Source organism: Papaver somniferum, chromosome 8, assembly GCF_003573695.1.
Source record: "Papaver somniferum cultivar HN1 chromosome 8, ASM357369v1, whole genome shotgun sequence".
Lineage (NCBI taxonomy): Eukaryota > Viridiplantae > Streptophyta > Magnoliopsida > Ranunculales > Papaveraceae > Papaver > Papaver somniferum.
In genome coordinates, this window is record NC_039365.1 from 124,955,711 (window position 1) to 124,970,078 (window position 14,368).

Sequence of the window (14,368 nt, forward strand, 5' to 3'; positions counted from 1 at the left end):
TCTTCAACAACCTGAAGCAGAAAAAACATTAAAAGAATAGACACCTTCTGGAATATTATCCAGAAGCTCTTGCAAGTATGTCGCAGTTTTTCACTATTTTCATTCGTTTCACTATGTTCTCTTACATTCTTCATAAACATAACTTCATATACTTGATCAGTATATCCTAAGTAGGATTATCAACAGTTGTTAGGATAACAGTTCAATGGTTTTTCTCTTCCCCGAGTGCAACAGTTGTTTAATTTTCTCTTCTTCATCTAAACAGAAAATAAGCCAAACGAAGAAGAAAAAAGGAATCCAAGATCAGCAAAAGTATGATATATGATAACAATACACACCTCCGATTCCTTCAGTTCAAAATCTGATAGCATGATAGGGCAATCAGAAGATAACCGGCCAGCTTTGCTCATTTGAGTTCTGAAAATACAAAGCTTCATCGATATTTCCCTATATTGCTTTATCCATTAATCATACATGATTCCAATATCATTTGTCATTTGATATGGCTCTATGCTTATGCTTACATTAAAGAAGGTTAAAGAAGATAAGATGCGTTGTAGCCTAACCTAAAACAAAGGCATAGTAATTCCAAAGGTAAATAAATGACACAACATTAGTGCTACAAATATGCCCATAAGAAATTTAACAGTGAACTCAAAAAAGTAAAAAGAAAGAACTCCAGAATTTTGAGAATACAAATCCGACCATGTCTACATCTGGTGTCTTATATTATCGCAAGGAGTTTTTAGAAACAAAATAACCAAGGATACCACTTATAATCATGGCCACAGGAAGTGTAAAAACCCACTATTCATCATATGATGATATGGCTCTATGCTTATGCTCATGCTTAAATTAAAGTATGCTCCGATCTTATAATCTATATATATATCCATTCATATCTCATTCCATTGCTGTCATTACTACTCTTTTTTTTCTCTTTGTGTAAACAACCATGTCATCAGTAATAGTCAATTAGTATCATTAAACGGCTCAATGGCCCCACTTAACGATAAAAACAGATTGGTCTGGATTGGAAAATCCAACCATACATTTATCAAACAAAACTATCAAAATTAATATCTTCTTTCAGTGGAGCGTCTCTAAGTTCTGATCTTAAGTGGTCTTGCCATTTTATACCCTCTCTAGATTCAAATTTCATGTGATGTCACTAACTGAATATCAATATGTTGTCCATGAACATCATACAATGTGATTGATCATAGATTAAAAAAACTCCTGCTAAAGTTGAAAATTTACTTACGGAAACAGTTCACTTCCCAGAGACCTAAAATGACTAAAGGAAGGAACAAATATTACATTTCAAAGCTGTGTCGATTTTAGCTTTTCCGAAACACATCCAATGGTATTGACCATGGTAGTCATTGATTTTACTTTTACCAACTACCGCGAACTACAACTCATAAGTTTATTAATGGAAGGAACACAGATCATTGATATTTAGTTCACCAACTACTGCGAACTACATAATAAATTAAGACATCAACAAAAACCATTCATAAGTTTATTAATGAAAGGAACACAGATTGATTAGGAAAATGTACCTACAACTTCGATGAAGATTTTGACATGCATAATAACCATAAATAGCCGCACTAATTCGTTGCAAAATTAAGCCCTAAACAATATATATAGTACTCATCCGGACTCTTACGTGCCGCAGAAACTGAAAAATCGTCATAAAACTTTTTACGTAACACAAAAAAATAAACCCGAATCTGTCTTTTAGTAAAGCAACATAACAATGCATATGGTATACATCTTATGATTCAGGATTCATTTGAGACCAACACAGACTTTATAAAAGAAGCCAACAGGTACTTGAGATCAAATTCTTTCCTACAATTTCATACAAAAATTCATTCTTACATTGTGCCTGTGACTATAAGTTACTGCTCGATGGAAGAAAAGATGTAAGCAGTCGTGCTACTGTTGAAAGGTGCAACGAAGGATTGCCTATATTTTGCACCCAATAAATGAAATAATTATTTGTACGGAAAAAAGAAGAAGTTGTGAGCTCACATAGCTTAAAAGATAGTAATACCTGAGCATCTGCTTGCTACCTAACAGGCAAAAGAAAAACGTCTAAAAAAATGATCTTTGGTAGTGCAGTATTTTAAGAAGAATTTATGAACCTTATATTTCCAGTCACTGAGTTACCAAATCATTTGAATATCCATTACATGTCTAAGAACAATAAGATCTAAACACTAAGAACAGTAAGACTACACTAAACATCAAGATGATAGAAGCCATTTAACGTATTGCTAACAACCTAGTGGATGGCACATGATAAATACAAATCAGCTTTTGACAGAATTTCCAAACGCATTCATAAACAGGCTCATATACACTACATTCTTACAAATAAAATCTACTAAGACAGACTCCCATCAAGTGGCACCAAAGGTCCCTAAGGCTATAGTGTTGTGAAACAATCGCCCAAATCGTAACCTAATTGTGAGTTTTAAGTTAAATACTAATCAAATTTCTCAAGTACTAACCAGCCTGCAAACAATTTATAGATTCAATAAAGTTCTGGCTAAAAACATGTTTACGCTACATTGCATAAATCTTACTGTTGATATCCTTCAAGATAGATACAAACAAAACACCAACTTTTCTAAATAAGAATGAACCCAAACAAAAAACATTGATTAAAGTTTGGTATTCCAAAACAAGGTAGGATTTTCAATGAAATTAGTGGAAATAATACCTGCAACTTGCATCCGCGTGAATAAGAATAGACAATACAACATTCAATGGTCTCAAAATCGAATTTCTCTTTGCGTTTTCCTAGCAAAAACGAAAAAAAGAAAGTTATGTTATTATTAAAAAAAAACAATTCGGAATATAATCTACACTAACAAATATCATACATTTAATCAGTAAGAAAACTAAACTTATTCAATTAATAGTATTGCCAAAAATACTGCAATTGTATTTTCCTACGCAATCTCATCCATGTCATCCATGATGGAGAATATTCACATAACAACTTGTGGCATTAAGTTGTGGTGTCGGCGTATCTTCTTTCCAATATCAAATGGACAATAGTGGGGACCCTAAAGCAGGCCAATAACACTAATTACTAAGTTAACATGAAACTATAAACGTTATCAATTATAACTACAACAATCCGGTGACGATTGTTCTGTATCAAGCCCAATCAGAAAGCAGAAGTGCATAATAAGGGTACCATAGCCATAGCCTCGGAAAAAACTACCCGAGGAATTTGAAGTACCTCATCGAGAAGTTATGTCCGTCTCCGACCTGTCTCAGCCGTAGCCAATGCTCCCACCGGATTCCCGTGTTGAAAAATCCAAACTAATATGATTTTCCGCATCCCCACAAAGAATAATAAGCTCTGATTATGTCACATCCCGTATTTCCAGGTTTCCAGCGGACACGGATTCGACCTTTTTTGGGCCGGATCCGGTCCAACTAGCAACCCAAATTTACGGACTGCAACTCGGGAAGGACCAGATTTTTCGTTTAAAAAGATTTCAATAAATAAATTCAGAAATTCAAAGGTCAAACAAATGTTGCTAACTGAAATGTAATATTACTTTTGAAATTATAAAATTGTTAAATAGTAATTACATAATCAAAAGTACCAAACTAAAACAAACCAACAACTCGATAAAATCCAAAACGCAATACCCAAATCCCCGTGATACATATTAGTTTCTTTTACGGCTAGTCTTTCTTCATTCTCTGTGGAAGGGAGGAAAAAGGGGTGAGCAAACCACAACCCAGTAGGAAGTTTCAAAAAATAATAGAGTGCATCGAAAATCAAAACAAATGCAACAAATATAATAACTAAAATCAAGCATAAAAATTCACCATAATACTTACGCCGGTTTTGGCCACAAACAATGTAATATTTTCTCACTCAAAATACTTAATATAAAATTTAGATTCTTCATCTAATTGTCAGAGTTATTCCGATAGACAAACCATACTGTTTTCCGAACAGTCTTTCCAAAGTAGCCACCAGTGGTGGGATGCCATAAAGGCCTGACATTTCAGCAGCATGGAGGTATATATGTGTATTCCATTTCTAATCAAGTACTACCATTTATCAGCATATAGACACACAAATCATTTCCGAAATCACGGATACTCGACCAAATGCATTTATATAATAATATATTTATTTAGAATAATAATTGAAATGGATTTATTTTCAACACCAGAAATCAGCAATGCCCCAAACAAAATGCTCTAGAATGCACACACCTAGGTATAAACCCGTATATAAACCCAAATGGGTATATGTAGAGTTTGGTCTTATTAGTGTAATGTAGCGTCAGATATGCACATGGGAAATCAACACTTGCACAAAGTAAGAAAAGTGGATAAAATCATAGTAACCATTGAACTTCATGTATTTTGACTTACTATAAATTAAACCAATGTCACCAGAACATGTGATGAGAGCAGAATAGTTTGAGGTGCTGAAAAACTAGGGCTGCACAATGGGTAGGGTGGATAGGATATGGCCTATATCCGTCACCCTACCCGTTTACTGGCGGTTAAGAAAATTTTTACCCGCCACCCTACCCGCATTAAACGGGTAAGATCCTATCCAATCCATTCTCTGGCGGGTCGGGTAGGGTAGGGTGGCGGGTATAAACGTTTTTTTTTTCCATGACTTTCTGAAGTCTGAAGTTCAGACTCTGAACAAGTTCTACTCTCAAGAAACAAAAGTATAACCATAAAAAATGTACAAACAAAAGTATTCTCAAGAAAAGAGTTCTATTCTTTTTGAAATAGACGATGAATCCCAGCCCAATTCCATGTTCTTCACGTGACCTTGTTCTTCATATAACAATATCATCACCAAAATCTCTTCATATTGACCTTCTTCTTCAATCATCATCTACGATGATGGAATAAGTACTAAGATCACCAATTAAATCTGCATACAAGTTATCTCTTGTTAGATTCAGTCGTAATAGTGAATGATTTGATGCAAAGTTCAGTCATAATAGTGAATGATTTGATGCAAAGTTCAGTCATAATACCAACATCAAGTAATAATATCACAACAAGTTTTGTATCTGTTAATGTTTGAAACACAAAATAAGAGGCTAGGAAATTGCTAAATTCTATGAGTTCGAGATAGCAACTATACTTCAAAAAAAAAGTACAGAACAAGAAGAAGAAGAAACTGCTCCTTTGATAGGTTTATAACTAACATGCAACTCAGAGCACTGTATTCCACATTGTAACAATGACACCGTTACATGTGCCGGTATCATTATGGAGAGCTATAAAAGGCAGAAACCCAGACATGATCATAGTGGTACATGCTACACGACTTGGTAACCATGTGCTTTACGTTGCTTTATATTTCAGAAATAATGTTATCCTAAATCTAAAAGTGCTGAATAAGCAGGACATTATCTTATAACCTTAACATATTTTGGCCAAACAAAACCATGTGCAAGCATACACAGGAATAATGACAGACGGGAATAACAAGTATATCTCTTGCTATAAGTGATAGAATATCAAATCTTGCAGCATTGCTTTTCCACCAAGTCAGTATATCAAAATTCGAACCATTTTTGTTGTCTTTTGTTGGTGAGTAAATTTGCCACCAACACTATATTTTGCAATAGACTAGCCACAAAAAGGAAATAAAAACTCGTAATTTGCCATCAAAGATGTACTCTGAGAAGGATTAAATTCGACAATCAGATAGATTGAGTTTTGAAGTAATTTCCACAAGATGTGCTCTAACCTTTTTAACAACTGGGGACATTGAATCACCTGAAATTGAGCAGCAGTGTTGGTATCCTAGATCTTAACTGCTGTGAAAAAGATCAGAAAAGTAGAAGGTGAATTAGGGTTTATAAATGCTACACAAAACTCACTGTTTTAAAGAAATCAATAATTGTAAGGATCAAAAATAGAAATCTGGGTTTAGTGAATTTTCACCTGAAAATTAGTTTGGATTTCAAATTAGGAGGAAGAACCACTCACTAAACCCTTCATTAGCTTTGCAAACTCAGATTCCTCGTATTATCTTTTACTGAAATTGAAAAAAATAAAAAATGAAACAAAATTCCTATTATCTTTTACTGAAATTGAAAAAAATAAAAATTGATTATACCTTTCCAAATGGTGAGACTAGTTGTTGCAATGCTGCAATTCTTTCTCCGATTTTTTCTTTCTTCACCTGTCGATTCATTATCAAAATCACTAATAAAATATTTGTTTATGAAATCTAAATCCTTAATGAGACTAATTACAAAGAGTTTGATGACATGCAAAGATGAAATTTTTTACCTTGACAGGTGCTCCAACTGAAGGTGGGGTTTCTTTTTTAAGCTTCTTATTAGTAGTTGTTGTTGTTCTTTTGGTTGTTTGAGAATTCGTACTACTCCCTAAACCTGATACTGGGATTGGATTGTTAGAAGCATACCCATTCTCTCTATCTTCTTGCTCTATCTGTGCAAGATTTCCAATTTGACCCCTCTGCATCAAAAGATTCAAATAAACATTAAAAATCTGTGATATAAGAGGTAAACTGGGAAAGAAAGTAAAAAAAGGAATCTGGGTTTTACTCATACCTTTGAAAATTAGTTTGGATTTTAAATTAGGAGGAAGAACCACTCACTAAATCCTTTAGCTTTGCAAACTCAGATTCCTCGTATCCTGCAACATGCATGAAACCCTATGATTTTTCAATCAATTTAACACACAAAAAAAAAATGAAACAAAATCAACTTTGAAGTTAGATCTTACCTTGAATCAACCGATTAAAGGGTCCTAAACGAGATCTGTTAACAGATTTGATTTTGATTTGATTATGCTTCTGCGTTCTGGGAGTTTCTCTGCATAGAGAGTCTTTTGGTTTGAGAAATGAATTCAGTTTTTAGTTTTTACTTTGTAGGTTGAGGAAAACGAAAACCAACGGCAGAGATTAAACGAAAACCAACGGCAGAGATCAATAGTATAAATATCAACGGCAGAGATTAAACGACCAACGGCAGAGATCAATAGTATAAATAGGCGGGTATGCTGGTAGAGTAGGATAATTTCGAGCTTTACCCGCCACCCTACCCGTTTACTGGCGGTTAAGAAAATCTTTACCCGCCACTCTACCCGCCAAATAGTGGATAGGATAGGATACGGTTAAAAAACTGGCGGGTAGAATAGGGTTGGCGGGTATGGATAGGGTATGTGCACCCCTACGAGAAACTAATTGGAAATTTGCTGCTAGTTAAATAATACCGAGGAAGTGGATGGCTAGGCTATTGAAAAATCACAACAAAGTCAAGTGAAATTGTGTGAATAGTCATCAAGTTAATTTAATAGGAGACGAGAGTTAGAAGACATTAAAAAGAACTCAAAAGGAAATGAATATAGGATATAGACAAAATGGTAGAGGCAGGAACAAAGAGTGATTTTATTTTAATTTCATTTTGATACAATAGTACCCTTTTCTAAATGAGAGTCCTAGAAGATTAAACTAATAGGTAAAATACAAAATGTTCATATGTAAAAAGTTGAGCATAACATTTCTTTTCAAACAGATGGTTGGTAAAAAAATTCCTATTAGGCCTCAAAACATTTTACGTTAAAAAAGAAAGAAGAAGTCCCAATACAAAATGCAGATGTTAATGGCATGCATCAGACGCAGTATCAAATGCAGTATCGATACAAAGGACTTATTCGAAACAGAGAAGGGACAGTTTTAGTATTGGGAAAAGGAGGTAGATTAATCTGTATTTTCTTTTACGATTAACAAAATAACGTGAACCTATGCACCATCAGGAGAGACAATTTGGTGTAAATCTATTTTTATTTCTATCTTTACTCTAAGAAAAGAGAAGTCGCAGCCCATTATCTTTGATCATAGTGGGTCTAGGAAAATAAATTAGAAGAAGGAATATTCAATTCGAGAGGGAAGGCACATGATGGGTGTAATAGGTAGGACAAGACAAAAATAAAGATAGGGAATTAGTTAGAAAAAAAATCTAAGGACTCTTCATTTTTGTTACAAGCAGTAGAATACGAAAACTAAAGGAGGTGATCTCATCGAGTTCAAGGCATTAAGTAACACATCTATTTTCAAAACGAAATTCAAAATTAAAACAACGTTTTAAACAGATTTCAATGATTAAGATACAAACCATCTTGACAACACCAGAGAACAATCAATTATTATCGAAATCAAAATTGTTAAGATACAAATAAAATCAATTATGAGAGATAAAACCAATAATGCCAAAATAGGTTTTAGTTTAATATTAGGCAGAAGCCCCCTACCTCAACATATCAAATCCAAGACCTTGATGCAATTAACACGCTTCCCAAGAAATTAATGGAGTAATATATATGTATATTTATTTTTAGTTTGTTTTGTAGAAACCTAGAGAAAATCAGAAAGGAAGAGAGATAAGGAAGAAAAAGATGATTAGGTTTCTAGTTATGGTTCCAAAAAGGGTTTCTCTATATACGAAGACAAAACCAAAAAGGAATAAATAGGAAGAGAGAATAAATTTGGTCAAACCTTAAATTTTGTTTTCACGATTTTAATCCTTTTGGAAAATAGTCCATGTCCTAATTACCATTCTAAAACTTATAAGGGACTACTAAAAGACAATTCTTATTCCCAACCACTCCACAAAGATAAGAGCTAGCCTTTCTATTTATTACTTCAAATTTAATTACGGAGTCCCAAATTCAGAAATACGCGCCCAACACTACACGTGTTAGATTTTACCGATTTTAGGTTTTAAAACTACTATTAAAAAAAACACGGATCTCACACTATTAACCCGTTAAAAAGAAATTTGTCCCAAATTCCCAAGATCAATAAAGTTAGAACAGTTCAAAATTGAATCCTAAAATGCGAGGCCTCATACTATTAACTCCTTAAAAAGGAATTTGTCCCAAATTCGCAAAATCAATAAAGTTAAAACAGTTCAAAATGGAAATTTCATTAGCACAAAATTTTATGTTAAGTATTTTATATACCCCATTCTCCAAAATAAATAAAACAAGAATAAAACAGATGAAAGCACGAAGATTAAAACTTTGGAAATTATTTTGATTGCTTAAATCTTCAAAAATGAAATCATCATACATAATAATTTTTTTTTTTTTGAAATAAAATTTTCGAAAACTGGTAAGTTCATACGCACAGTCCAAGTAAATCGGAACCATGCTCTGATACCAACTGTCACAGCCCGTATTTTCGGGTTTCCAGCGGACACAGATTCGACCTTTTTTGGGCCGGATCCGGTCCATTTAGCAACCTAAATTTACAGACTGCAACTCGGGAAGGACCGGATTTTTCGTTTAAAAAAATTTCATTAAATAAAATCAGAAATCAAAGGTCAAACAAATGTTGCTAACTGAAATGTAATATTACGTTTGAAATTACAAAATTGTTATAGTAATTACATAATAAAAAGTATCAAACTAAAACAAACCAACAGCTCGATAAAATCCAAAACGCAATACCCAAATCCCGTGATACATATTAGTTTCTTTTACGGCTAGTCTTTCTTCATTCTCCGTGGAAGGGAGGAAAAAGGGGTGAGCAAACCACATCCCAATAGGAAGTTTCAAAAAATAATAGAGTGCATCGAAAATCAAAACAAATGCAACAAATATAATAACTAAAAGCAAGCATAAAAATTCACCATAATACTTACGCCGTTTTTGGCCACAAACAATGTAACATTTTCTCACTCAAAATATTTAATCTAAAATTTAGATTCTTAATCTAATTGTCAGAGTTATTCCGGTAGACAAACCATATTGTTCCCCGAAGAATCTTCTCAGGATAGCCACCAATGGTGGGATGCCATAAAAGCCCGACATTTCAGCAGCATGGAGGTATATGTGTATTCCATTTCTAATCAAGTACTACCATTTATCAGCATACAAACACACAAATCATTCCCGAAATCACGGATACTCGACCAAATGCATTTGTATAATAATATATTTATTTAGAATAATAATTGAAATGGATTTATTTTCAACACCAGAAATCAGCAATGCCCCAAACAAAATGCTCTACAATGCACACACCTAGGTATACAACCCGTATATAAATCCAAATGGGTATATGTAGAGTTTGGTCAAAAACTTAAAAATGATTTATTAGTGTAATGTAGCGTCAAATAATACATATGAGAAATCAACACTTGCACAAAGTAAGAAAAGTGGATAAAATCATATTGACCATTGAACTTCCTGTATTTTGTCTTACTATAAATTAAACCAATGTCACCAGAACATGTGACGAGAGCAGAATAGTTTGAGGTGCTGAAAAACTAATTGGAAATTTGATGCTAGTTAAATAATACCAAGGAAGTGGATGGCTAGGCTATTGAAAAATCACTACAAAGTCAAGTGAAATTGTGTGAATAGTCATCAAGTTAAATTAATAGGAGACGAGAGTTAGAAGACATTAAAAAGAACTCAAAAGGAAATGAATATAGGATATAGCCAAAATGGTAGAGGCACGAACAAAGTGTGATTTTAGTTTAATTTCATTTTGATACAATAGTACCCTTTCCTAAATGAGAGTCCTAGAAGATTAAACTAATAGGTAAAATACAAAAATGTTCATATATAAAAAGTTAGATCATGACATTTCTTTTCAAACATATGACTGGTAAAAAAAAATGGGTTATTTGGTGTTTGATACTTATATTTTGTTCAATATTAATATTTGGTCTAATTTTTGTCCAAATTAGGGTTTGGTATTTGAAATTGACGTTGACCTATGTTGACAGTCTTTGACCAGACATTAATCAATTTTGTAAAATTAAATATACGAGTTTACAAATATACCCTTGACATGGGCCTAGGATTCAACGACTCTCACAAAACCAATAAGTCTACGGTACAGATTTGATGGATTACTTGCCCTAATTTTCCACTCATTCTTCTTCCTCCTCCGCGACTACTGCTACTGCATTTGATAATTGGGTTTCCCATTGATATACGTCCAAGGTGAAAAATCATCCTTACATAATGACCCCCAAATTTACTTCTCTGTCTAGGGGAAGTAAAATTTGTCCATTTTTATGCGACCGAAGTGGAGCAGAAACATAATTTTTTATATGAAATCCAATTGTCTCAATCTCCTATTAAAAGGTAAAATCTAGATCCAATTCTCAATTCTCAGTCAAATCCTAATAATATGCTTAGCTCTAATAAAAAAAATGTAAGACATGATGATTAATATGAATTCACTATTACTGTGAAGTTCTTTCTTTTGATTAGAAATTGGAAAACCTAGTGTCAATTAATGATTGTGGTTAGTGTGGAATCAAATTGATACGGTCAGTAACTCTAACCTAAAAATATGTACCAGTACTCCTCCGTCTATCACTGCTTGTTCGTCATCAGCACCACCACCTTCTACGTAGCCAGGAGAATGTAAAGAAAAACACCACCACTACTGGAATCTTTGTTTGAACTTGGAGACAAACAACAACTGCTTAAGGGTGTGATGAATGAGAATTATAATTTATGGTGAAAGTACTGTTATAATAAATTTGGAGATTGGGTTGTGTGTATACTTGGTGAAACTGGACCGGAGATCTTCTTACAGCTGATTGTTAGATTAAGAACAAACTGGATGGAAAAGAAGAAAGAGAAGTCCGAGAGAGTTTTGGTGGGGCGGCAGATGATAGTGAGGGTGGAAAGATAGTTTTAGGTTATTATGTAAATATTTGTATAATGAGGGGCACAATAATAAACTCGTTTAATTTTAGATTTTGTTTTTTTTATAATTATTAAACAGAAATTAAGATTTAACTAAGTCAACGCGGGTCAACGTTAATTCCAAATACCAAACAATAACTTGGATAAAAGTTAGATCAAAACCTAAAATTGGACAAAATGTAAGTATCATGTACCAAATAACCCTAAAAAACTTCCTATTAGACCTCAAAACATTTTACGTTAGAAAAAAAGAAAGAAGTCCAAATACAAAATAAAAATGTCAATGGCATGCATCAGACGCAGTATCAAATGCAGTATCGATACAAAGGACTTATTCGAAACAGACAAGGGACAGTTTTAGTATTGGGAAAAGGAGATAGATTAAACTGTGTTTTCTTTTACGATTAACAAAATAACGTGAACCTATGCACTATCAGGAGAGACAATTTGGTGTAAATCTATTTTTATTTCTATCTTTACTCTAAGAAAAGAGAAGTCGCAGCCATTGTCTTTGATCATAGTGGGTCTAGGAAAATTAATTAGAAGAAGGAATATTCAATTTGAGAGGGAAGGCACATGATGGGAGTAATAGGTAGGACAAGACAAAAATAAAGATAGGGAATGAGTTAGAAAAAAAATCTGAGGACTCTTCATTTTTGTTATAAGCAGTAGAATACGAAAACTAAAGGAGGTGATCTCATCGAGTTCAAGGCATTAAGCAACACATCTATTTTCAAAATGAAATTCAAAATTAAAACCACGTTTTAAACAGATTTCAATGATTAAGATACAAACAATCTTGACAATACCAGAGAACAATCAATTATTATCGAAATCAAAATTGTTAAGATACAAATAAAATCAATTATGAGAGATAAAACCAGTAATGCCAAAATAGGTTTTAGTTTAATATTAGGCAGAAACCCCCTACCTCAACATAGCAAATCCAAGACCTTGATACAAATCAACACGCTTCCCACGAAATCAATTGAGTAATATATATGTATTTTTTTTTAGTTTGTTTTGTAGAAACCTAGAGAAAATCAGAGAGGAAGAGAGATAAGAAAGAAAAGGATGATTAGGTTTCTAGTTAGGGTTCCAAAAAGGGTTTCTTTATATACGAAGACAAAACCAAAAAAGAATAAATAGGGAGAGAATAAATTTGGTCAAACCTTAAATTTTGTTTTCACGATTTTAATCCTTTTGGAAAATAGTCCATGTCCTAATTACCATTCTAAAATTTATAAGGGACTACTAAAAGACAATTCTTATTCCCAACCACTCCACAAAGATAAGAGCTATCCTTTCTATTTATTACTTCAAATTTAATTACGGAGTCCCAAATTCAGAAATACGCGCCAAACACCACATGTGTTAGATTTTACCGATTTTAGGTTTTAAAACTACTATAAAAAAAACACGGGTCTCACAGATTAATCCAAAAGAAGTACTTCAACCAAAATGACCATAAAAAGGATAATCTTTCTGCCATCTAACAGACAAAAGATACCGAAGCACTTGTAAATATCAAAATTCATCACGTCACTGTCTTTAGAAGATTAAAAAATCTGTTTTATTGAACACTAATGTTTCACATTGGTACTTTTGACTCGCCTAGGATTTGCAATGACGACATCCTTTGGAGACACAACTTAATACATCGGTGCATCCCCAGCACCCTGCTGACCACCAAATAGCTGTTACCTGCATTTCCATTCGAGCATTACCACTGCTAGAATTAAGGACAATATACCCATTTAAACAGTGATAACTCAAAATATTCGTAAAATAGCAAGCTTAATTCCCTGGTCATGAAGCAAGACCAAGAGCATAATCCTCTACTACTGCTCAAACCCATGAACTAAGAACATCAGTTGCAAGCTCATCATTTGTAGATGTGGCCATACGTACTTCTGGTTTCTGTAGCCCTAATAAGCATGTGAAGAACATCATATCAATGTTGGTATTTAAGTGCTTGTGCTCAAGTATATAGCACCATTAGCACGTGAATATGAAAACGAATTACCTGGTGTGATAGACCCCGACAATTATTGCTGATGTAGTACACCACCCAATAACCAAGAGAGTATCGTCCTACATGTACAAAGAAAGATATTAGCATGAACCTACCACAAATATATTCTCACAAATATGTATAATATTTACAGGTGAATCTATTTCACCTTCCAATCTAGGTGAAATAGTAATACCTTGGATTGTTGGGTTCTTGTTTGTCCACCAATCTAGGTGATATATATTCTCACAATTATGTATAATATTTACAGGTGAATCTATTTCACCTGTCAATCTAGGTGAAATAGTAAGACCTTGGAGTGTTGGGTTCTGTAAGACCTTGGAGTGTTGGGTTCTTGTTTGTCCACTAATCTAGGTGAAATAGGTGAAATAGTAATACCTTGGAGTGTTGGGTTCTTGTTTAGAGTGTTGGGTTCTATTTCACCCCATAGCCCTTGCAGTTAACGAGAAATTGTGCGAATTGATATCCCCAGATAACATTGAGCAATGTCCATGCCTAAGCTCCACAATCAACCGATGCACACATAATATCAAAATATATTTTAGATGACAAACTCGGAACGATTAAGAAAAGAATAAACTACGCTTCTAAGATGATTCAGGA

At 33.6% G+C, this 14,368-nt stretch overlaps 1 long non-coding RNA gene across 6 annotated transcripts; it reads right to left on the reverse strand.

Moving 5' to 3' along the window:
• Positions 1-4,892: 4,892 nt before the first annotated feature.
• LOC113305848 lies at positions 4,893-12,797 on the reverse strand. Of its 6 annotated transcripts, none has more exons than XR_003338555.1 (8): positions 12,662-12,797; positions 6,781-6,869; positions 6,606-6,690; positions 6,322-6,510; positions 6,146-6,211; positions 5,971-6,064; positions 5,774-5,843; positions 4,894-4,945 (listed from the first exon to the last, which is right to left on the reverse strand). It is a non-coding gene; the product is annotated as an uncharacterized LOC113305848 (long non-coding RNA). The 6 variants fall into 6 exon arrangements; XR_003338556.1 differs by lacking the exon at positions 12,662-12,797 and adding an exon at positions 8,308-8,514; XR_003338557.1 differs by lacking the exon at positions 12,662-12,797 and having other exon boundaries at positions 4,893-4,945; positions 5,774-5,840; positions 6,781-8,274.
• Between the last annotated feature and the right edge of the window lie 1,571 nt (positions 12,798-14,368).